The sequence below is a fragment of the Panthera onca genome, chromosome B1, assembly GCF_046562875.1.
Source record: "Panthera onca isolate mPanOnc1 chromosome B1, mPanOnc1 haplotype 2, whole genome shotgun sequence".
Taxonomy (NCBI): Eukaryota; Metazoa; Chordata; class Mammalia; order Carnivora; family Felidae; genus Panthera; species Panthera onca.
The window spans coordinates 76,082,455-76,107,074 of record NC_138342.1 but is presented as its reverse complement, the minus strand read 5'-3'; the positions used below and the strand labels follow the sequence as shown (position 1 = coordinate 76,107,074).

General features: G+C 33.5%; 1 pseudogene; it reads right to left on the bottom strand.

The window, feature by feature from the left end:
- Positions 1-13,540: 13,540 nt before the first annotated feature.
- Positions 13,541-13,671, bottom strand: LOC132693376 (U4 spliceosomal RNA; annotated as a pseudogene).
- Positions 13,672-24,620: the final 10,949 nt, after the last annotated feature.

Here is a 24,620-nt window from a genome sequence, read left to right as displayed (position 1 = left end):
CTTCTGTATCATCTCCCCAATTATGAAGCTTTTCAGCACTGTGTGAGCTCCAGACACTACTCATTTTTGCTTGTTTGTTTTCACTCCTGGTTTTGATTACTTTCCTCAAATCCACATTCTGAGCGCCACTCAGAAAAATATGTAACAGGGAGGCTCTGGAAATCTCGAGTTTGTAGTTCTCTCCTCTCTAGTTATCTCTTCTGAACTCTAGTTGCTTTGTTCACTCCGGACCATCATCTCTCTCTCCAAAATTTATGGAGTCTCTTGTCAGTCTCCACCTGGTTTTCCTTTTCTGAAATGTGGTCTGGAAACTCTCATGGCAATAATCTGGGATGAAGATAGGGTTTATCACATTTATTTTACAACTTGAAATGCTATTCAAGGCACTTATTAGGGTCTGGTTGAAACTGCTGCTCCATTACTTCTTTTTCTTTTCTTTTTTTATTCTTTCTCTTTTTTTTATTACTGTCTCATATAAGAGGATAAGCCTGGTTCCTATTACTTCAAGGAGGGGCATCCACTTGGAGAAAAGAAAATTTGTTTTAATGTTCACATGTATTTTGATCTCATTTAAAAATCACAGCTTAGAATGAAAACACTTATAGGTCACATATCCAACAAATAACTGATATCCAAAACATATTTAAACAACTCTCTATATGCAACAGTAAGCAATTAAATTAAAAAGTGGACAAAAGGCTTAAACAGGTAATTCATTAGAGAAGATGTACTAATGGAAAATAAGCACAGGGAAAGATACTCAACATTATTAACACTTAGAAAAATGCTAGTTAACACAATAGATACTACTACCCGCCCGCAAGAATATCTAAAATTAAGAGTTTGAATATATCAAATATTGGAAAAGATGTAGGAGGACTTAAATTCTTATACATTGTTGGTGGAAATACAAAATGGCACAGCTGCTTTGGAAAACAGTTTGACAGTTTCTTAAAAAGTTAAACATATGCCTACACATGACTCTGACATTTCCCTCAAGTTAGTTATCCAAGAGAAAGAAAGCACGTGTCTACACCAACACTTGCATATGAATGTACATAGAAGCTGCATTTGTAATAAATAAGGCAGGAAACAGCCTAAATCCATCATGGGAGAATGGATAAACAATTGTGGCATATTTAGAAATAGAATCATATTCTATTGTTAAAAGGAATGGACTAGCTCAAAATAATTATGCTAAGTATAATAAAGTAGACATAAAGTGCCTATGCTATACGATTATACTTATTAAAATTCTAGAAAATTCAAGTTAATCTACATTGAAAGAACATTAGATCTGTGGTTGCTGGGAATTGAGATGGTCTGGGTGAGGCTGAGAAGGAAAGATTACAAAGAAAACTTTTCGAGTGATAGATATGTTCATTATCTTAACTGCAATGATTTCATGAGATTATACACATATCAAAATTTGTCAAATTTAAAATTTTAAATATACACAGCTTGGAGTGCCTGGGTGGCTCAGGTGGTTGAGTGTCTGACTCAACCCTTGATTTCAGCTTGGGTCATGATATCAGGGTTGTGAGATCGGGTCCCATATTGGGCTCCACATTGGTAATGGAGCCTGTTTAGGATTCTCTGTCTCCCCCTCTACCACTCATGTTCTCTGTCTCTTAAATATTTTTTAAAGTAAACAATAAATATATACAGCTTATTTTATGTCAATTATATCCCAACAAAACTGTTTTAAATTTCATATTTAAGTCATTAAAAACAGGAACCACATCTTACCTTTACTTCTTCACATCTCATCCATTCTATGTTCTACAGTAGCCACTCAACAAATACTTTGCGATTTAATTCGTTAGTGTTCCATGAATGAGAAAAGATAGCATTCTGGTTCCCAAAAAAAGTTCCTTAATGATATTGAAGACATATACAGATAAAAATTCCAATGGAATATGATAAATTATGACTTATGTGTATCTAAGATGAAGTGGGAAAACATCTTGTCTAATTTATATTTGTAGATCAGGAAATAATTATTTCATTTAAATGTTTATGTATTTTTGAGAGAGGGAGAGAGAGTCAGAGAGAGAGACAGAGAGAGAGGAAGGCAGAAAATCTCAAGCAGGTTCCACACTGTCAGCACAGAGCCTGATGTGGGGCTTGAACTCATGAACAGTGAGATCATGACCTGAGCTGAAACCAAGTCAGATGCTTAGCCAACTGAGCCACCCAGGTGCCCCAGGAAATAATTGTTGAAGGGGCATTGAGCTAAGCCTTAAATGACAGTCAACATTAGAGAAAAATGATAGGAAGAGAATTTTTATAAAGAGTGATTAATATGTTCAGAATCATATGGGTGAAAAATATAGGTGACATTATAAAATCTGATACGGTTGGAGTTTGAACTGCATTTGGTAAAATGGCAAGTTAAGAAGGCCTAGAAGTAGCAATAGCAAGATAAAAAACTGTGCTAACTTATTGGTCTATACTTTATGCTAAAAGCTATAGGGAGACAGGAACAACTTGAAGTAGGAGGGTACTATAATGAAATTTGTATTTCATAAAATTATTCTGGCATTGAAGAGACTTAAGACCCCCATGTGGGGACTGAGTAGACTTTTGCAATAGTGTAGCCATGAGGTTCGAACCTATAGCAGAAACATTGAAAGTAAAAAGAAGCAAATGGATTTCAGATGTATTAACAATTGAAATAGATAGAACTTGGTGACCAACTGAATTTGGGTACTACAGCAGAGGAAGAAATGACTCAGGAAACTGAAGAGAGGAGGATATCCTTCAAGGGAAATAGTCGATAAAGGAAAGGAGTAGGTGTGGTATAGAAGAAAGATAATTCTGACCTGGTCAGTGGATTTGGAGATACTTGCATAGAACTCCTAAGTCCTTCTCACTTTCTTTCCTGGAGAAATGCAGTAGCTTTCCAAATGTTTCCCTGGGTGCCCTGGCATTTCACTCACCTCTAGCAAATGGGAGTTGCAGGGTTCCACAGGAAAAGAGATGAAGCTGACCCCAACTTCTGCCTTTGCAACAAGCCCTGTCAACATGCATCTTAGATCTTTAAGTTATGAGAGGTAAGCCTGACACACATGCTGAATGCTTTGTGATGGCAGAACGTAAAGAAGGAAGAGCTCAGGTTTCTGATAACATGTTTTAGGTACTTCGTCAACATTGACATTGTTCTGGCTTTGAGCTTCTTTATCTGTAAGGTAATACTTATCTACTTTTATTTAAGTCACTTTTAATGTGGTATTTTGTTTCTTTGCAACACTCTAATACAGAGAAACCCTCTGAAGGTAGAGGCAAAGTTGAGGAGCTTGGGAAAACAAAGTAGATGAGAAAACACTTTTGAGAGATATCAGAATCTAAGTGATAAAGTCATTATTATGTATAATTCATTTTTAGTAACACTGATCGTATGTCTTATGTTATCCACTCAGCTTCCATTCCACCCGTCTCCAGTTCGTCTTTGTGTAATGCAGAGGCTGGAGAAATAAAAACTACATTTTTCAAACTTATTTGGATTCAGGTTTCTAGATGTGATTTAGATTTGGCCGATCGCATGCATACATAAGACATTGGAAGACAGAAGTGAAATGGAGGCCATATGGCAGCTTCTTCTGCTATTTCACCTGGCAAACATGTATATTAAGGCAATTTGCTGTTTTCCACAACACATCAACAGTTGTACCATAGTTCAGTAACAGGCTATGTGAAAGCAGAAAGACAGGGACAAACACCAATTTTGCTGGTGCAGGTTGCAGGAGGTACAATATGGTTCTGGGAACAAGAGCAAAAACTATATATATATATATATATATATATATATATATATATATATACATAGTAGGTGTATGAGTGTGTGATTTCCTAATCATTGTGTCATTGTGGATTTTGATTTTGGTAGTTCCTGGTTGCGACAGTGTAAATGTGGTTCTGGGTTTATAAGTTTATGATCTTAAAAGAAATTTCCTTGGCATTGTGTTTCCTGGAGTGATTTGAATAGTTGTTCTTGAAATACAACCTGCATTTCCTTCTTCAGCCCTCCCACCGATTTCTTAAGCCTTTTAGTATCTTATAATAATATCTAATTAATATCTTTTAATATCCTTCAATAAATTCCCTCTTTCTTAAACTACCTAGATTAGAATTTTGTTTTACTTAATCCTGAAAATACCAAAACTATAATTAATTTATCATTATTACGTACATTTATGCATTAATTATATGTTTTATTGTGACAATCTTTTTTTCTCTAGTATCTAACAAAGTGCTAGCCATATGGCAATTCATAGTTTTATATAGATATATAAATAAAGATAAAATTGTATATAATCTAGTATCATATTTGTGTCAATAATTTTATTTCAAAATATTCCCTTCTGTTAGAGTATAAAAATAGCGACAAAGAAGTATGTTAAACATTCATTGTGAAAGTTTTATCGGGAAATATGAAAGGTGAACTCCTGGCATTTAAAGTGCCAAATGTATTCAGACATTCCTTTGAAGAAGGTAAGCGCTACACAGGATATACATTGTTCAATGACAGGTTTACATGATGTCACAATACCCTTCTGGCGATGAATAAACTGATGAATACAGGCATAAATGCCTGAGCTGATCTCACTCTGTTTATCTACTGTTTCTAAATAAATTTTCTTATAAGCTTGCAAAGAATTTCTAGCCCTAAGCTTTTTTACTGACCATTTCTGGTTTAGTTTGAAAGATATTCTTCAACTTAATGTGGGCAATTATTGGAAGGAAAAGAAGAACCCATAAAGACAAAATTTGAAATGTTATCCACAGATAGTCATAGGTTTACCACTTTTAAACTTCTGCTTAACATCTATCAGTCCATTAGCTGTCAGGAAGCAGGATTGTCCTTATACTTAAGCAGAGTAAGTAGCATTCAGCCTAATTTTATTTGAGGAATTATGCATGGTGTTTAAGCCCTTTATCTTTGTGTTCTGACTACATTGGTTCAAATCCTAAATCTATTACTTACTAGCCAAATGACCCTGAGTAACTTAAGTAACTTCTTGGAGGCTGAATTTCTGTACCTATTAATTACCTATCCATTATTCTTCATCTATTTATATTTTTAAAATAGTTTTAGGATGATATGCCCCATAAGAGTTACATAAAGATTAATTTTTTGTTTCTCCTAAAGCACGTGGTTTAGTGCTTATCACATATTAAAGGCCAGCTTTTAAAATTACTGAGGCGTCTCTTATTTCAAACATATTCCCACAGTCTTGTTAGTTGTTCTAATCAACAATTTTAACATTAATCTATAAAGGTTATCTCAAGGAGATGTGCACTTAAATTTCATTTAGGCATTAAGTTATAACAAACACATCCATTAAACTTCTATAAGTGTCAAAGGATGTGATATCCACTTTATAGAAAACTACAACCATGCAGGCATGTATATTTTGAATGGAACCAAAAAGAGTGAGAACATATAATGAGAGAGAGGATTACAGAAAAGGCAGAAATGTTAGGTCACTGTAAAAGAATTCCACTTAATTCAAACTTTTAAACAACAACAATGATATTAATAGAGTTTTTGAGTGCCTAAACAAAGTTAACTGAGAAATATATCAAGGAATATGATTTCAGGTACTCAGAAAACTAGATTTAGGCATAACAACTAGCAGTGATGTCTTATTTGATATTTCAAATATAAATGTTAGGAATCATTGATCTGATAATTAATCAAATTTACAAGATTTTCATCTTATCCAATAATATTATCCAATAATATATATATATATTATTGGATATATATATATATGTTTACATAAAAAAGTTACAGTGATTTCTTTTAGTCCTCTAGTTGACTTTTTTTGTGTTACTTTGGCAAGACTTAATTAATTTTCAATGAACTGCCCAGGAGCACTTGTTAAGGTATTATAGGTATTACAGAGGCACTGAATATATTAATTTCTTATGACTTGAGCTGTTAATATACTGTTCTAGCAAGGTTTTTCGACAATTAAAAATGCTTAACAAGGCAGCATATTGCAAAGTACTTAAGGTAATCACTAAAGTAAGACACATGAACAAAAACACAAAAGAAAAAAGAAAACATACCTTGATCATAGCAACAAAACAAATACCTTTGTTACGCCAAATAAATGTTCAGTAAAAAATCATTTCTGTTTCTAATATTGTTGGGCACTATCAGTCATAGTGTAGATTTCATCATAAACAGTGCAATGGTATTGCTGTAAATGTGTTATGTTCTGATAATACAGTTGGTAACTAATGTTGCCCCATGAAAGGAATGTGTTAGAGATATGACTTAATTGCTTTGCACCTCTATTTACACTTTCACAATATGTTTAATCATAATTTTCAAATATCAGTCTCAATATCATATTAATTTATTTCTTGGAACAAAATATTTGTAATCTTTCTGTCTTCTGAGAGTCCATATCATTAATATACTTGAAAGCTGGGACTATGTTCTGAAGAAAGAAATTGCTATAAATAAATGCTTACAGAAATTTATATTATTTTAGGTTGATTTAGAGCATATTTATTATGGCTAATATCAAAGAGTGTGATTTAGTTCTTTATAGAAAGTTATAATTTAGAGTTAGAAAACATCTTGAAATATTGTACTTATAAATATTTATTGTGTGGGCAAAAAGGCTTTCATTTTTACAGAGGGAATATATAGTAGCTTTTCGGTTTCTTGTGAGAGTGTGTGTGTGTGTGTGTGTGTGTGTGTGTGTGTGTGTGTGTTTTGAGTTTTTTGGTATACCAATTTACCCCAATAAAGATTAAAATAAATTTTGTTTCATGTTTATTTATTTCTGAGAGAGAGGGCAGGGGAGAGAGAGAGAAGCAAAGAGAAGGAGAGAGAGAGAGAGTGAGCAAGAGACAGCATGACACAGAATCTGAATCAGGCTGCAGGTTCTGAGCTGTCAGCACAGAGCCCAACCCAGAGCTTGAATCCACGAACTGGGAGATCATGACCTGAGCCAAAGTCAGATGCTTAACTGACTGAGCCACCCAAGCACCCCAAGATTTTTTTAAAGAGTTAGTCCAAGGTAAAAGAAAAAAACAGACTAATTTAGGGACATGGTAACATTAATACAAAGGTCTTCTCATTCATTCCACATATCTTTTTAGTAAAATTTGTAATGTTTTAATTTTTTAAAAGTTTTTATTTAAATTCTGGTGAGTTACATACAATGGAATATTAGTTTCAGGTGTACAATATAGTGATTCAACACTTCCATACAGTACCCAGTGCTCTTCACAAGTGCACTCCTTAATCCCTATCACCTGTTTAACCCATCCCCACATCCATTTCCCCTCTGGTATCCATGAGTTCATTCTCTATAGTTAAGAGTCTCTTTCTTGGTTTGCCTCTCTCTCTTTTTTAGCCCCCTTTGCTTGATTGTTTTGTTTCTTAAACTCCACATATGAGTTAAATCATATGTATTTGTCTTTCTCTGACTTATTTCACTTAGCGTAATACTCTCTAGCTCCATCCATGTAGTTGCAAATGACAATATTTCATTCTTTTCTATGGCTGAGTAACAGTCCATTGTTTGTATATGTATACGTGTGTATGTGTGTGTGTGTGTGTGTGTGTGTGTGTGTGTGGTGTGTAGGACATCTTCCTTATCCGCTCACCAATCAATGGACACACTTGGGCTATTTCGACAATTTGGCTATTATAGATACTGCTGCTATAAACATCGGAGTGCAAGTAACCCTTCAAATTAGTATTTTTTTATTCTTTGGGTAAATACCCAGTAGTTCAATTACTGGATCATATAGTAGTTCTATTTTTAAAAAATTTTTAAATATGTTTTATTTTTGAGGGAGAGTGAGAGAGAAAGCACTGAGCAGGGAAGGGGCAGAGGAGTTCTGAAGCGGGCTCAGTGCTGACAGCAGAGAGCCCAATGCAGGGCTCAAACTCATGCAAACCGTGAGATCATAACCTGGGCTGAAGCTGGAGGCTTACCCACTGAGCCACCCAGGCTCCCTGAGTATTTCTGTTTTTAACTTTTTGAGGAATGTCAATACCGTTTTCCAAAGTAGCTGCACCAGCAATAGTGCAAGAGGGTTTCTCTTTCTCCACATCCCCACCAACACATGTTATTTCTTGTGTTGTTAATTTAAGCCATTCTGACAGATGTGAAGTGATATCTCATTGTGGTTTTGATTTGCATTTCCCTGATGATGAGTGATGTTGAGCATCTTTTCATGTGTTTGTTGGCCATCTGTATGTCTTCTTTGGAAAAATGCCTGTTCATGTCTTCTGCCCATGTTTTAATTGGATTATTCATTTTTTGGATGTAGTTTTATAAGCTATTTATGTAATTTGGATACTAACACTTTATCAGATATGTCATTTTCAAATATCTTTTATATTCTGTAGGTTGCCTTTTAGTATTGTGTTTCCTTGCCTGTGCAGATTTTATTTTGATAAAGCCTCAACAGTTTATATTTGCCTAGTGTCCCTTGCCTCAGAAGACATATTTAGAAAGAAGATGCTATGACCATTGTCAAAGAGGTTACAGCCCGTGTTCTCCTCTAGGATTTTTATGCTTTCAGGTTTCACATTTAGATGTTTAATCCATTTGAATTTATTTTTTTATGAAACATCAGGAAGAAAAATTAAGGAATTGATCCCATTTACAATTGCACCAAAAACGATAAGATACTTAGGAATAAACTTAACCAAAGAGGTAAAAGACCTGTACTGTGAAAACTATAAAACACTGATAAAAAAAAAATGAAGTAGACACAAAGAAGTGGAAAGAGAAACCATGCTCATGGATTAGAAGAACTAATATTATAAAATGTCTATACTACCCAAAGCAATCTACACATTTAATGCAACCCCTATCAAAACACCAATGGCATTTTTCACAGAACTAGAACAAATAATCCTAAAATTTGTATGGAACCACAAAAGACCCTGAATGGCCAAAGCAACCTTGAAAAAGAAAAGCAAAGCTGGAGGTATCACAATTCTAGACTTCAAGTTATATTACAAAGCTGTAATGGTCAGAATACTATGGTATTGGCACAAAAATAGACATATAGATCAATGGAACAGAATAGAAAACCCAGAAATGTATGTATGGGGTCAATTAATCTTTCACAAATCACGGTAAAATATCCAATGGGGGAAAAGACAGTCTTTTCAACAAATAGTGTCTGGAAAACTGGACAGCACCATGCAAGAAATAAAACTGGACCACTTTCTTACATCACACACACAAATTAAAAATGGATTAATTTCATTTTTTTCTCATTTGACAATAAATTTCATATATTAAAAAATAAAAAAAAATTAAAAAAAAAAGAAAACAAAAAAAATAATAAAAAAAATAAAAAAAAAAATAAAAATGGATTAATTATAGTTTTAAATTAGATAGTTCACATTATTAGTAACAGAAGATAATAAAGCTTATATATGTGCAAAATACAAGTTTGAATCCCTTTATAAGATAAATTAAGGAGATATTACTATCTGTCCATTAAAAATAGTTTGATAAGCTTCTAGATTCCTGGAATTATTCAATGATTCAAGGAGCAATTACAAAGATGTTTGTAGAAGCAAATTGGATTCTATCAAAAATTGCACTAATAATGGTATTCTCTCTACATATAGATATGTAGAATAACATATGTGCAAAAATAATTAATTTGATCATTGTAATAGAAAAATTCATGTTGCATAAAAACTAAAAGCCTTTGATAAAGGAGATTTAAGTGAGTCATGGAGCATTGATACTATGGAAAGCTGTAATCCTCAAAACTAAATGAGACAGTTCTATTTGCATTAATAGGAACTAATTTACCAGATACGTAAATAAGTATGATGCAGAAAAATGTGTAATACAGAATAGAAAATAAATATGTATTTATTTTTTATTTGAGTTTAGTTGACACACAATGTTACACTGATTTCAGATGTACAATATAGTGATTCAGCAAGTTTATACATTATGCAGTGCTCACCACAGGTGGAGCTGCCATCTGTCACCACCCAACCCTATTGCAACGTGATTGACTAAATTCCTTAGGCTGTGTATTTTATTCTCATGACTTATTCATTCCACAACTGTAACCCTGTATCACCCACTCCCCTTCACCCATTTTCCCCATCCCCCATTCCCCTCCTCTCTGACTACCATCAGTTTGTTCTTTGTGCTTATAGATCTGATTCTGCTTTTGTTTGTTTATTCATTTGTTTTTTTCCACATGTAAGTGAAATCATATTGTGTTTTTCTTTCTATGTCTTATTTAGGTCTCTTAGTATAATTCCCTGTAGGTCCATCCATGCTGTCACAAATGGCATGATTTCATCCTTTTTCATGGCTGCATATTATTCTAGGTGTGTGTGTGTGTGTGTGTGTGTGTGTGTGTGTGTGTACCACATGTTCCTTATCCATTTATCTATGGATGGACATTTGGGTTGCTTCCATATCTTGACTATTTATTATTACAAATAATGTTGCAATAAACATAGGATTACATATATATTTTTGAATTAGTATTTTCATTTTCTTGGATCTAAAATATGGTCATTTAAATATAGTTTTAAAATAGAGGTAATTATTTTTAAAAATGCCTATACACACAAAACCTATTCCAACTTAGAATATTTCTAGAAACATGTATAAGAAACCGGTTGCAGTGGCTGTAGGAGGGCAGGGGGTAGAGCTGTAAGCAAGGCACAGGGGGTATTTATAGATCAATGGCCTGTCCTCAAGTTCCTGTAACCCTTTATTGGAGTATGACTATTATGGGCCATTGACCTGATTATTTTGTACTGGTGTCCACTGATCTACAAGTTATTTTAGAATAATAGTTACACCTGATACTGATATTCATAGGCCCTGATTAGCCTCTAGCATCTTTAGCCTCCGTTTTCTTTTCCCAAGCCTCTTCCATACCTATTCTTTCTATTGGGGAAGCATCTCCACCTCCCCACCAGACATTGCTAATATATTTCCCAACATCATATTGGACAGGGCACCATGCATACAGTTTCTTCTCCTATGACCTAGAAAGCAGATTTCCCCAAATACAATAGGATAATTCTGCAACTCTTATTTCCTGGAGTTTGAATCAGCTGTGGGGGAATACATGCTATCAGGATCTCATCTTTTTGGAAGACTGAAAAGCAGGTGATTCCTGTTAGATACTGAAGCTTGGATATGGCAGAGACATTTATTTTGTGATCCTTATAAGCAGAACTGTCTAGGAACTGATAGCCCAGAGCCAAGCTTCAGTCTTCTCTGAAAAGTAAACAATGAATCTTTTTGAAGCATTTTGACAGGAAAACAATTGGTTCCAGCTGAAAAGACATAAGTATAAGATGTGTACATTATAGTGTACATGTCAAAATTCAGAAACTATAGAGGCTTTCTCTCTAACCTAGTCCTGCACTGATAGTTGAGGGCATTTTAACTGACATTGACATCAGAGTACACTGTCTCCTTTACTTTTGAGGGAAGACTTGTTGCCATTACAAGTCTTTTGGCTCAGTCTCTTCTGAAGGAAGAAGCACTCTGAAAGATTTATTGAGATACAACTCATTATGTAATATTTAGACTTTCAACTTCATATTTCCCACTAAATGTAAATTATTTTTCCACTAAGCAGTTGACTTTCAAAAACATCATAGAATGTTTGTATAATCAGAACCTGATGTACCCACAGTAGGTCCTTTATAAATGCTCACTGAACTGAACTGATTTACCTGTTTTATTAACAGTAAATTAGATTATCCTGTTTATAAATTTCAAAAGGGGTATTAAATTTATGTGATCAAATATAAGCTAGGAACAAAGATTAGAGATGTGATATTTTGCATGGTCTTTATTCATGTTAGTATGTAAAACTGGGAAAGGAAATGTAAAGAGGTTCTAAATGTTTTTCCTAGGACAGGAATAAATCACAAAGTAAAGGGAAGCACTACTGTATAGATTTGTGGAAGTAATTACCAATTAAGGGTCATCACCAATTACATAAATAAAAACAAATAGTAAACAACAAAAAAACCTGGGACACAAAATTTTCTTGGCCCAACTATGTCTCATTTGTTTTTTATTTTTTAGCATTGAAGATGTCCTTTCCATTAATAGTACCTTAAATCTTTTGGCTTAGTGAATATAACTGAGTAATTCTATAGACAGCTATTGACCATTTTTTTTTCATTAAATTGCATATTACTTGGCACAAATAAAGCGTCATCCAAATTATTCACAAAGATTCAGGAACGTAGCATAGCAAGAATGTGTTTATTTTGGATGGCTAAGGCATTAATTTTCATAAAAAATAACTTACCAATAAGGTACATGAACTCACGTGTACCTGAAATGTGGCCTTATATGTTTTCAGATTTGATAGCTTGTCCATAAGCACACATCTGTGAATTTTAATTAATGCTTATAAACTCAGGTCAATGACTATTTCATGAAAATTCACTAATGATTTATGAGAATTTCACTTGGGTTAGTATCAACTTTTGAGAACTTTATGTTGGAAATATTTTAGAATCAATGTAGTGATATTACAGTTATTTATATGAAGTCTCCATTCTAATTGCATTTTATTAGCCTATCTAAAATATTATTTTCTTTCATCAACTGTTTTTATAATTTTAGTTAACAGAGTCAAACACTATGAAAGCCTGCTTATCTTACTGTCTGGACCATGCAGTTGATAGATTCATAAAATCCAAAACTTTAGATTTTCTCCCCCTACATATTATATGGTGATGTCCTGGTGCTATTACATAATTCTGTCTTTGGACTGACTTTCTATTTCTTTTATTGTCATCTACTTCTTTGTTTTTTAATCTTTTTCTGGTCTCTCTGATTAGATTCCTACCTTCCTCCTTAAACAGAGTAGTTTAAATGGAGACTCTCAGATAGAGATGGGAAATGTGTTATGGAACTAAGATGGAAATATAGTGGAAAATTTCCTTAAAAAATGAGAACATTGACAGGGGGATGTTTGTTCACTGAGCAGTCATTTTTAAAGCATCAACTGATTATGAGTTCCTGGGCCAGATACTAGGGATAAGAAGATAAACCAGAAACAAGTATGATCTTCAAAAGGTCACAGTCAGAGAAAAGGTAAATATTAAATTATTGCATTATTATGCCAAAGTATATAATAGATATAATTACCAGACACTGTGAGAGTTTAAAAGGAGGAATTAATAACAAGAAATTTTAAGACAAATAATAGAATATTGGATTACATGGACTATGACATTTCTAAATATTAATTTTCCATACACATTATATATTTTGCTCATATATATTTGTATCTGTACCATCAGTGACAAACTTAAATGTTAGATCTATTTCATTTCTTATCTCAACACTTTTGTAAACGATACGCATTTCTGACTTTAAGTGAGATATCCTAACAATTTGAAACTAGTCTTAAGTATTATAAATTATTGGATGATTATTACATGAATTTGTTGAAAAATATTTGCCTTCCAAAGGCTCACATAATTGTTTTGTAGGCATATATACATGATATAAAAAGACTTGGTTTCTAAATTTATTATTTTTCCCCTAGAACCACTTTCCAAGTCGTCACAGTGGAGTAATTGGGAAAATTTTCAATTAGCAATAATCACGCTTCAGATAAACCTCATTGTCTATGATACTGCCTTTGCATAAAGCTAGAGCCACTTTCAGACCGTATAGAGTGATTGTGTTAAGAACAGAATCTCGGGGTGCCTGGGTGGCTCAGTCAGTTAAGCACCCAACTTTGGCTCAGGTCATGATCTCATGGATGGTGGGTTTGAGTCCGGCATTGGGCTCTGTGCTGACAATGCTGACCCTGGAGCCTGCTTTGGATTCTGTGTCTCCCCCTCTCTCTCTGCCCCTACCCTACTCACACCCTGTCTCTCTCTCTCTCTCAAAAATGAATAAACTTAAAAAAATTTTTAAAAAGAACATAATCTCAAAAATATATGAAGGAAGAGTTGGGAAAATGTGCATGTTTGTCTATAGAGTTTTTTTTTTTTTTTAAATAAACAGCTTTGTTGAGATACACTTGAGTCACAAAAACTGCACATATTTAATGTACACAATTTGATGAGTTTGGACTTATATAAACAGGATTTCTCCTTGAAATCCTCCTGATTTCAAGTATTTTGGACATTTATCCAGAGGTGGTATTCATTAGTGGGTCATATGGTAGCTGTATTTTTAATTTTTTGAGAAACCTCCATGCTGTTTTCCATAGTGGCTGTACCATTTTACCTTCCCACCAGCAGTATAGACGTGCTCCAATTTCTCCATATCCTTGGCAACACTTTTTTCTTTTCTTTTCTTTTCTTTTCTTTTCTTTTCTTTTCTTTTCTTTTCTTTTCTGTATCAAACTGTAGGATTTTCTTATATATTTTGGATATTAACCCATTATCAAATATATAATTTGCAAATACTTTCATTCTGAGAGTTGTCTTTTTAAAATATATGGAAAGTGGAGAAAAATGGAGATGGCAATTTGATGGTGGTCAAAATACTCTGATTATAGTTTCAACTTTAATATAATTCACAGATTAAAATTGTTTTAGCCAAGTCAGTTTATCACTTTTTTTTGGTCTTCTGGCATAAGTTCCTATATTTATTGCCTACTTGGCTACAAAGTGAACAACAAGTTGAAGTTTACATGAACACATCATAATAATTATATAAAAAACTTTACCCTTGTGAGGTCTTACAACGAGGACTTAATAACTTTATGTGTATATTTGATACATGTTCTTAGGATGTATGCTTGGCCCAAAAGCCTATTTACATTACAACTTTCATCCCTTCCATTAGCATATTTGACTTCTTAAATCTTCCAATAGACTTTTTATTTTTTAAATTTGGGAAATTTCCTATTAATATATAATAACATTGTTTGTGTTTACCAGTAGAGTTTTATATTTATAAACTATCTTATATCATGACATAATACCTATACTTGTCATAAAATATTGAAATCTACAAATGTTCAGTAAAATCTTCAAATGTAATTATGTACTCATCATTAAGTATAGCTTGTTTTTTTTCTTGCTATTAGAAAATAAACTGATAAATTTATCACAAAAAGTAAATAAAACTATAAAGCAAATTCCAACCAATACACCACATGGAACTTTTCCTGTGGATATCTTTCCCCTCTCCCCTCAGACCCAGGGAAATTTGTAATGGAAAACTGTAATGGAAAATTTACTAATAGCTACCTATGATCCACCTAATAAAGGAAAATCTGCTGTTTCTTTTTTTACCTAATGTAACTTTTAGTAGCATTGTATATTAAATGAAATGGTCAGATGTAGAAGTGGAAGAAAGATTTTAAATCGCTGAAAAATTTCAGCAAAACTAAAAATTACTTAATATCTAAAGAAATACAAAAATGCATCTAAACAAACACATATGATGTGAATATAAGCATCATTAGTGTATTGGAAGTATTTAAGGATACTGGCCATTGATATCCATTAAAAGCAAGATTTCAGAATGATCTCCTGGCTACCATAATTCTGAGCAAAAGACTACATAGAGTTCCAATGTATTTCCTTGTAAAAAGAAAAAAAAAGCCTGGATGTCACTATTTAAAACATTTTTTAATGAATATTTGCTTTGGGACTTTGGAAACAGGCCCAATGAGTGAAACTTTTTCATGACTGACCATACAAACTATATTGTAGCAATTAACTTTAGCTGCAAAATCAATCACTCCAAAATCTAGTTTCTTAAACAACCATCATTTTATTATTTCCTATGAATCTCTGTGTTGATTGGACAGGCTTCTGCCTCAACATTCATGTCAGCTGGCAGATCATCTAGAACTGGTTGATCTAGGATAGCCTCAAACTTATCCATTAGCCAAAATAATTTGCATGGCAATGCTCAGAATCATTATGAGAGGCAACTATCTGAGGGCAGAGATATTGGGACACCTGAATAAATGTAACAATCTATGAAAAATTTTACACCTTTCAGTAGTTTTGATTTTTCCCACAAAGATACATTACGTGAAAGTTTATTTTGCCAAAGACTGGGCTGGGATGGAAAGGGAGTCCTTATGAGGATTTGGCTTTAACAACGGAGAGAGTGAAACTAATAATAAAAAATGAAGCCAACATTACTGGGTATTGTCCATGGCTGGTATACAAACTGATGGTTTCCTTCAAAAATTGTTTGCTTCTCTATTTTGGTCCCAGTATAAACATTTATAAGCTATTAAGTGCCTGAGTGGTTTGAAATATAAACTGATCCAAATTATCAGTGCCAACAGGCTAGAAAATAATAGCCAGCTGACCAAATAGGGTATGCAGATAGAAATAAATTATGATTTCTGAAACTCCTGCAAACTTTCTGGAAATTAATTTCAGAATGAAATGCATCTGTCCAGATGGCATTTAGACAATTAATAATGTCATAAATCATTACTTTTTTTTTTTTTTGTGAGGAAAGTTTTACTCTACTCCACCATCATTATCCAGGAAACAATGAAACTTTAGAAGGGTAAACCATCTACCACACACTATAGTCATTCATTTTTGTTTTATTGTTCATACTTTTTTCCATTTATTTATATGATTTAATTTACATGATTCAATGCATCATTTGCATAATGGAAATATTAATGCTGACTTAATGGGATAATTGCAGGAACTACTTAATGAATAATTTTGACATTTTAAAACTGAAAAACGCTATATACCTTCTGTTCCATTGCAATCAGGTGCATTCTTAAGAAACCATCCGTTATCAAATCAATATTACACCATAAATTGTTTTAGTAGAAAAAAGGTATTTAAGCATTATAGAATTTTTAACCCATTCCTTGTTAAAGAATATGGCAAGCCACTCCAACTTAGTATGTTTATGTTTATGTGCACAGCGTTTTCTCCAAAATAGAGCAGGATATCCAAAAGATTCTAGCCTCAAATTGAATAACAACAATGGTGTTTAGTATAATAAAGTCATATCCCATAATTAATTGATCACTTTATGGTTAAATTTGCATTATAAACACTATATATTCAAATATACAAATTAATAAGCAACCACTTGAAAAATTTTTTTAATGACATGCCACTAAGTAAAATTTCTGAAATACTACTTTAGAGAATATACTGTTTCCGTACATATAGCAGAGAACATTATGAAAATATCTTCATCTTGTACTTTCAGCCAAGAATAGATATTGATAAAGTTTTGTTGGTTAACCTCAAATGTCATTTGAGAGAATCACTTTTTGAATATAATAAGTTTAAATAAACTAGTGTCTTCTGGAAAACGTGTGTGTCTGTGTAAATTGTACTTCTTACTTCAGATCTGTAACAAAATCTTAGTGTTTAATGTGTATTGGACAGTCTTTCAAGAGCACAGTAAATGTTAATACAGCCTCACAATACACTTAAAAGGTAGTACAGTAAAACCTAGGTTTGTGAACATAATTTGTTCTGGAAACATGCTTGTAATCCAAAGCACTTGAATGTCAAAGCGAATTTCCCGGTAAGAAATAATGGAAGCTCAGATGATTTGCTCCACAACCCAAAAATATTCATATAAAAATGATTAAAATACTGTAATATAATACAAAATAATCAAACAATATAATATATATAGATATAAAATATAAAGAAAAATAAATTAACCAGCACTTACCTTTGAAAACCTTTGTGGCTGGTGTGAGGGAGATAAGAGAAAGGAGGGTTATTGTGTAGAATGCCTTTTACTATGACTAATGAAATCACTGCTATCTATTGGCTCAATGGAATTTTTTTCTGCTTGGGGGCCACTGTATATTCTCACATAGATGCTGACTACAGTATAGTATTAATAAACTCTTTGTCATATACTGTATTTAATGTAACTGGCAATAAGGCAGCAGAGTAAAGGGTCTATATCTGCAGGTAGCCTGACCTAGAAGGAATCAAAGCATTCCTAAACTTTTCTTTTATGGAAAAGCAAAGGTGTTCATAGGTGCTTTGAAGTGACACAATATACACTAGTGCCAGTTTAGGAACCTTTCAGTGTTCTGAAAAATTACTGACTGCTGCCAAACACCAGGGTCTGAGACCGAGCATCTGCACGTGGGAGAAAATCACCCACAATCCCACAGTGAGAGAGAAGAACCATTGGCTCAGTTGTGATCATGTGATGTTCTGGGTCACGTACTACTCATATTGCAAGACACTGCTTGCTTATCAAATTAAAATTTATTAGAAATGTGGAACACTTCCATAACAAAGTTACTTGCAATCCAAGGTTTTACTGTATTACAACTATTTTAAAGTGAGGAAAATGTGACAGGTTAAGTAGCTTGCCCCAATTCACACAAAATTATTACACATTGAAATACAAAATCTCATCTTTGATCTCTTGATAATAAGCAGTATTTATCTAGAAATTGAATAGCTTTTTTGTGGGATTATATCCCCACCTTTGGTCCATTTTTTCCTTTCTCAAATGCTTCCATTGTAAAATTACTCAGCATGTTGGGCTTATCTCATTTTTCATTTCTCTCTAGATCTGGTCTTAAAGTTGTTGATATTTTGCTAGTTTTCTGATTTCTTCAAATATTTTTTTCTTTAAATTTTGTCTAATTTTTCTAGATGTTCCCTGTACTTGGGTTAGCCTGCAAAATGTTTCTTTACCATTCCTAGAAGCAGAAATCCTTATCAAGAACTCTAATCACATAACAAGAAAAGCATTGAATATTTCAGCTAGACAATTTCTCAATTACCACAGGTCCTACCAATGTTAGCTTATATCTACTATCCATGAAGATTTAGCCATTGTATCATCTGAGGTTCTCCATGTAGCAGACATCAGCACAGGATTGGATTTGCAAAGGAATTACTTGGGGCAATTCCTGTGTAGGATGGAGTGGAGGAAGAGCAGGGAGTAGGGAGTGGGCAGGAAGAGCCTGAAGACTACAATGCAAGTTTGACAGCTGTTAAAGAAGAAAATAAAGGAACATTGAGTGGAAAAGCCTCAGACAGCGGTGCAGTTCTGAGAAAGTCTCAGCCAGGCCAACAGGGAGTCCCAGGACAAAGATTACCTTGAGAATAGTCCCATATTGGGCAGGGAAGGCTTAGCTCTAGGAATCCTACTGCGCTCGGTCACTGGCTGGGCACATTCAGGGAGAGAATGGCTTTGGCCTAGCCAAGAAGATAGAGTGAATCCAGAAGGTAGAGCAGGCGGAGGCTATGAGCTCACTTATGCTTCTTGCAGGAGGTCTCTCCTGAAATGAGATCTGAGCAGTGCACTTTTGTGGCTGCCATGATTGAAATGTTACCAATGTTCTTCTGTTTTATTTTGCCTTTCTATTATGTCAGTTTTCTTCTCTAAATAATGAGATAACTTAAGTCCAGATTTTTAAGGTTAATGAAAATATCAAGTGAGAAAATATAAATGTAACTGTTCTGAAACAGAGGTGCTAAACAAATTTTAATTATTATGTCACTCTTCAGAGATAGTTCCTTACAACAAATATTTCTTTCATAAGCTTAACAAACTTTAAAAAAGTAGATAATAAATATGAGTTTTAGAAATCTACTAATCATCTTGATGCGTTAGTGACATATACTTTAAGACATTTCTAATAGGAAAAAAAAAAAAAAAGATATTTCTAACAGAAGTAGGCTACTAAAAGGCATATTGTACCTGAGTCTATGTTTAGAATTTAGCATGGATTTCTGTATGATTGGTTCTTTTTTTTAAAATTATTTTTATTATTTAAAAAAATTTTTATTTTTTATTTTTATTTTTTAATGTTTATTTATTTTTGAGACAAAGAGAGACAGAGCATGAATGGGGGAGGGTCAGAGAGAGGGAGACACAGAATCTGAAGCAGGCTCCAGGCTCTGAGCTGTCAGCACAGAGCCCGACACGGGGCTCAAACTCACGGACCGTGAGATCATGACCTGAGCCGAAGTCAGACGCTTAACCAACTGAGCCACCCAGGCGCCCCCCAAAAATGTTTATTTTTGAGAGAGAGAGAGAGAGATAGCACGAGCAGGGGAGAAGAGGGAGACACAGAATCTGAAGAAGGCTCCAGGCTCTGAGATGTCAGCACAGAGCCTGACATGGGGCTCGAACTCACCAATGGTGAGATTATGACCTGAAATGAAATCGGAGGCTCAACCTAATGAGCCACCCAGGCACCCCACCTATGTGATTGGTTCTAAATAACATGTGATTTTTGATGTCCTGCACTTAATATAGCAACTTTAAAGGATTTTAAAATGGTAATTAGCTTTGGATTTCCAAGAGGAAATTCAAATAAATTCAACATAAATTCAAATTCATATAAAAAGCATATAAAAAGTTACTAATACCAATAATATTTCCTGTGAAAGTAAACATGATCATCAACAGAATGTGTAAAGTACCAAATTTCATGAGATAAATTATTTACAATAAAAACAGACAAAATATGTAGGCAAAAGCTCTTCTTTTCAAAGTCATATGTAATTTTTGTGGCTGGCTAAAATTGTTTAATTTTGAAGTTACTTAGGTTTTAAGAAACTTAAGAAATGATCTATACTATTTATAAATGATAGAAATAATCTGCAGTTTTTCCATTATTATAAATGTATATCCCAGTAAAAAACTAATATCACAATTAATTTCTCCCTGCCCTGGATGCTTATGTGTGCCTGCAATCACAAGATCATTTTTTGAGTGCCAACTTGGTACTGAACCAATTTTCTCACTGTGAGCCACAAGTAGTATACTACCTACCTTATGTTCTAGTGGATAGATATCATTATAACTATGCATATAGAAAAAAACTATGCATGTAGAAAAAAAAATTTTTAATTTAACTAGATGTCATACTGATTGAGAACTAATGTCTAGATATGGACTCTCAGCTGTGCTTTTCTCATTTTCAATATTGTATCTAGCATCATGGAGTCTTTATAGAAAGAGTTGAGTAAAATGCCCAAAATTATATAATAAAAGAGTCTCCATCTATTCATTATCCTTCTTTTAAGGGGTGGTCCTATGGGTTCATTTACAAATAGATGAAAGCTTTCAAGAAATGAAGAATAAATTTAGAATTTTAGATGCTATTGTACTCTTGATAGATTATTTTCAGAAAATTGGCCAACCACAAAACCCCAGGTAGTCTTATTAGCAAATTGATTAGCAAGAAAAGTGTACTTCTTTTGAAGGTTTTCTACAGGATGAAATATTTTGTAAGTAAGCTAGAATACAGATATTCTGTTTCTACAACTTCAGTGAGATGTGGGGAAGTATAAAATTTATGTTAAATGAATAACCTGTTAATTTATGAACTAAATTATAAATCTACATTAATGAAATAAATGTAAGTCTTTTAAGTATATATGTATAAGAATGATGTGCCTTTTTTTTTTTTCCATTTTGCAAGAGCTGTTACTAACAGTGATGAAAAAGAAATGATGCAGAGACTACAAAACATGGAGACGTGCCAACGAAGGAATGGGCATGTCCAGTGTTAAGAAACAGAGGCTTTTGCATAACAATGACATCAGAACAAGAGTAGATTAAAAGTACTAGAGAGGACGAAATTGAATTTGCCATATGTTATCTGGTAACTGTCTTTAGAATTTGTAACATAAAATCTATTTAAAACTCTCAAATACTTGCTTATAATGAGCTACAAACCTGTAAAATGGTTTCTCCTACTGGTAAGATACCTAGCGAGGCTCCTAGTCTCTGCAGTGAGTTTAACAGTAGGAAAGAAGTCTTCCAAGTTTTCAGCACTTTGAATAGCAGATGCTGTGTGTGTAACCATGTGACCCTAGACAATGTTGAAGTTGGTGTTAGAACTGGGAACGTACAGGGTTCCTGTTCAAGATCATGAGCTAACCTCCTTCTATAGACATAAAAAATCAAAAGCTGTATGTAGGACAATTTCCTTTGACAAAATGTGGAAATTGGTGAACGAATCGTTTCATATCCTACAAATGAGAGGGAAATGGTCTGAAAGTGGGTAGGAAAGGCTAAGACACAGTCCTGTCATAAATCCTACCCCCAGCACAGGAACCCACATTCTGAAGGGAGCTCAAAACCTGGAGCTTCTGCCTGAGGAGTAAAAGGTCCATAACTTACATTAGGCACCCAACTTTTTTTTTTAACGTTTATTTATTTTTTGAGACAGAGAGGGAGAGAGCATGAGCAGGGGAGGGTCAGAGAGAGAGGGAGACACAGAATCCAAAACAGGCTCCAGGCTCTGAGCTGTCAGCACAGAGCCTGACACGGGGCTTGAACCCAGGAACTGCAAGATCATGACCTGAGCCTAAGTCGGACACTCAACCGACTGAGCCACCCAGGCGCCCCTAGGCACTTTTAAGACTGGCACTTGAGAGAACTAGGAACAAATATAATACCAAACCAGTCAAAATAAAATAATAAAATATATTAATAAATAAAAAAATCCTACCATTAGTTCCAAGAAAAAGTGTTAAAATTTCATAGCACTGAAGTATAGTCAGTCTGAATTGCTTTATTCCCAAATATAATTTGTCTAAAGCTTTATGGTCTTGTTTGATCTAAGCAAAATAATTTTATAACCTACTATTGATAGTGCTTTCCTTTATCTAGATTTTATAAAGCCGAAGCTATAAATGTTCTTAAGAGTTTGAGTAGGTTAAACCAAAAAAAAAAAAAAAATTGACATTGAACTACATATTTTTTTTTTGGTGTACAACTCAGTTTATTCACAGTTAAAAATATAAGTGATGACAATAGCCTTTCAGAGTAATAGGAATTAAGCTTTTATCACCATAGCTTTTAGTACTTGACCCAGAACCTTGAAGAGAGTGTTACAACTGACATAGATAAGTGTTATTTAGGTGCTTATACCAAAGATATATATTGCTGAGGAACAATTTTTGAGTGAGAAGTTTATATAGTATCCCTTTATAACCCATACTAAAATTCATGATTGTGGCTGTCATACTTCTGGGGAGCTAAAATATTGTGGCCTAGAATCTAATCAATAGTATACTTCAGGTAGAATAAAGTGTGGTATATCAATATTTTTGCAACCATTATTTTCTCAGAACACATTACCTAGTATGTGTGGTGGTCATAGAAGAAAAATATAACAATATAGAGATTGCAAAATGGTATATAAATGTCTATAAAATGTAATATAATGATGCTAAGGTTTTTCAAATCAAGTTTTTGCTCTTCTCTAGACTTTGTTCTTATGATATTAACCACAAAATTACAAACTAGAAGTAAAGCACACAACATAAATAATCCAAGTTATCTCTCATTTTCTTCAGATACCTTCTTTCAATCTGATTTCCACTAGCCTAAAGTGAAAATAAAGAGAGCAATTATAGGGGGGCCTGCCTGGGTGGCTCAGTCAGTTACGCATCTGAAATTTAGGCTCAAGTCATGATCTCACAGCTGGTGAGCTCGCTCTCTCTCTCTCTCTCTCTCTCTCTTCCCCTCCCCTGCTTGCATTCACACTGTCTCTCAAAATAAATAAATAAACTTAAAAAAAAACTGCAATTATAAGGAATGGGAGATTCACTTAGAATTACTTTCAATGTGTAAACATCTAGGAGATTTTTATTTACTATGAGGATCCCTTACTAGCAGGGACAGAAGTACAAATTTCAGAAAGGACTTGTCCCTTTTGTGTTAGTTATAAGTAGTTTCTGTTAGAGGGAGTTTCTTTTTGTGGATTACTGCTGAATAGGAGAAACACTTCGTAACTTTGTCATGTAACTCATGTAATTTTTCTTAGAAAGTTACTGGGAAAGATCAGGTTAGCTCACAAGGGATTAGTCAAAAGTCAAAGATCCAAGTATATGATTTCTGCATTATAAAAGGACTAACATGAATAATGATGATGAGGTTGAAAATAACATTTTACATTAGATGTTACATATATCTATATATAACTCATATATGATGTATTATAAGCATATTATATAATTAACATGGTTTAATGCATCCGATGTGGCAGGATCTATACTAATAATTAATAAGCATTTTCATTTACAATCTCAAAAACTCTTTATGAGTTTTTTTATTGATACCTCAATTTTAAAATAGAGATGATAAAACTTAGAAGCATTAAATAATTTAGCCAAAGTTACATAAAATGGCAGAATCAAGATTTCTTCTATATAATCAAATTTAGAAGCAGCTGTATATCTATGTAGCTACAACATCAAAAAAATATGTTCTTTTGGGAAGGAAAATATGTAGTGTTAAAAGTTCTATAATAATGAATGATATCATAAAGCCATTGTTAACAATGGACAGGAAATAGCAGAAGCTACAGCAACAGTTACATTTTCAGGATAGCAGTCAACGCTTGAACAAAATAATCACAATGAAAGTTTCCCTTAATAACCACAAAACAGGGATTTCCCCAAATGTGCTCCAGGACAAACTGATTTGGTGACTAAAGTTTTAAGAGGAAGTACTTATTCTTTGCTATCACGTTGTAGTTTGTAGTATTTCAAGTGGATTGAGAATGATTGAAAATACTTCTGCAAAGAATAATATAAATAATAAAACTATTGTGGTCCACTGCTTTTTTTTCTCCTTTCCCACAATCTCAAAGTTTTTCTTTGGAACATAGTAGAAATGTATTCAGCTAAA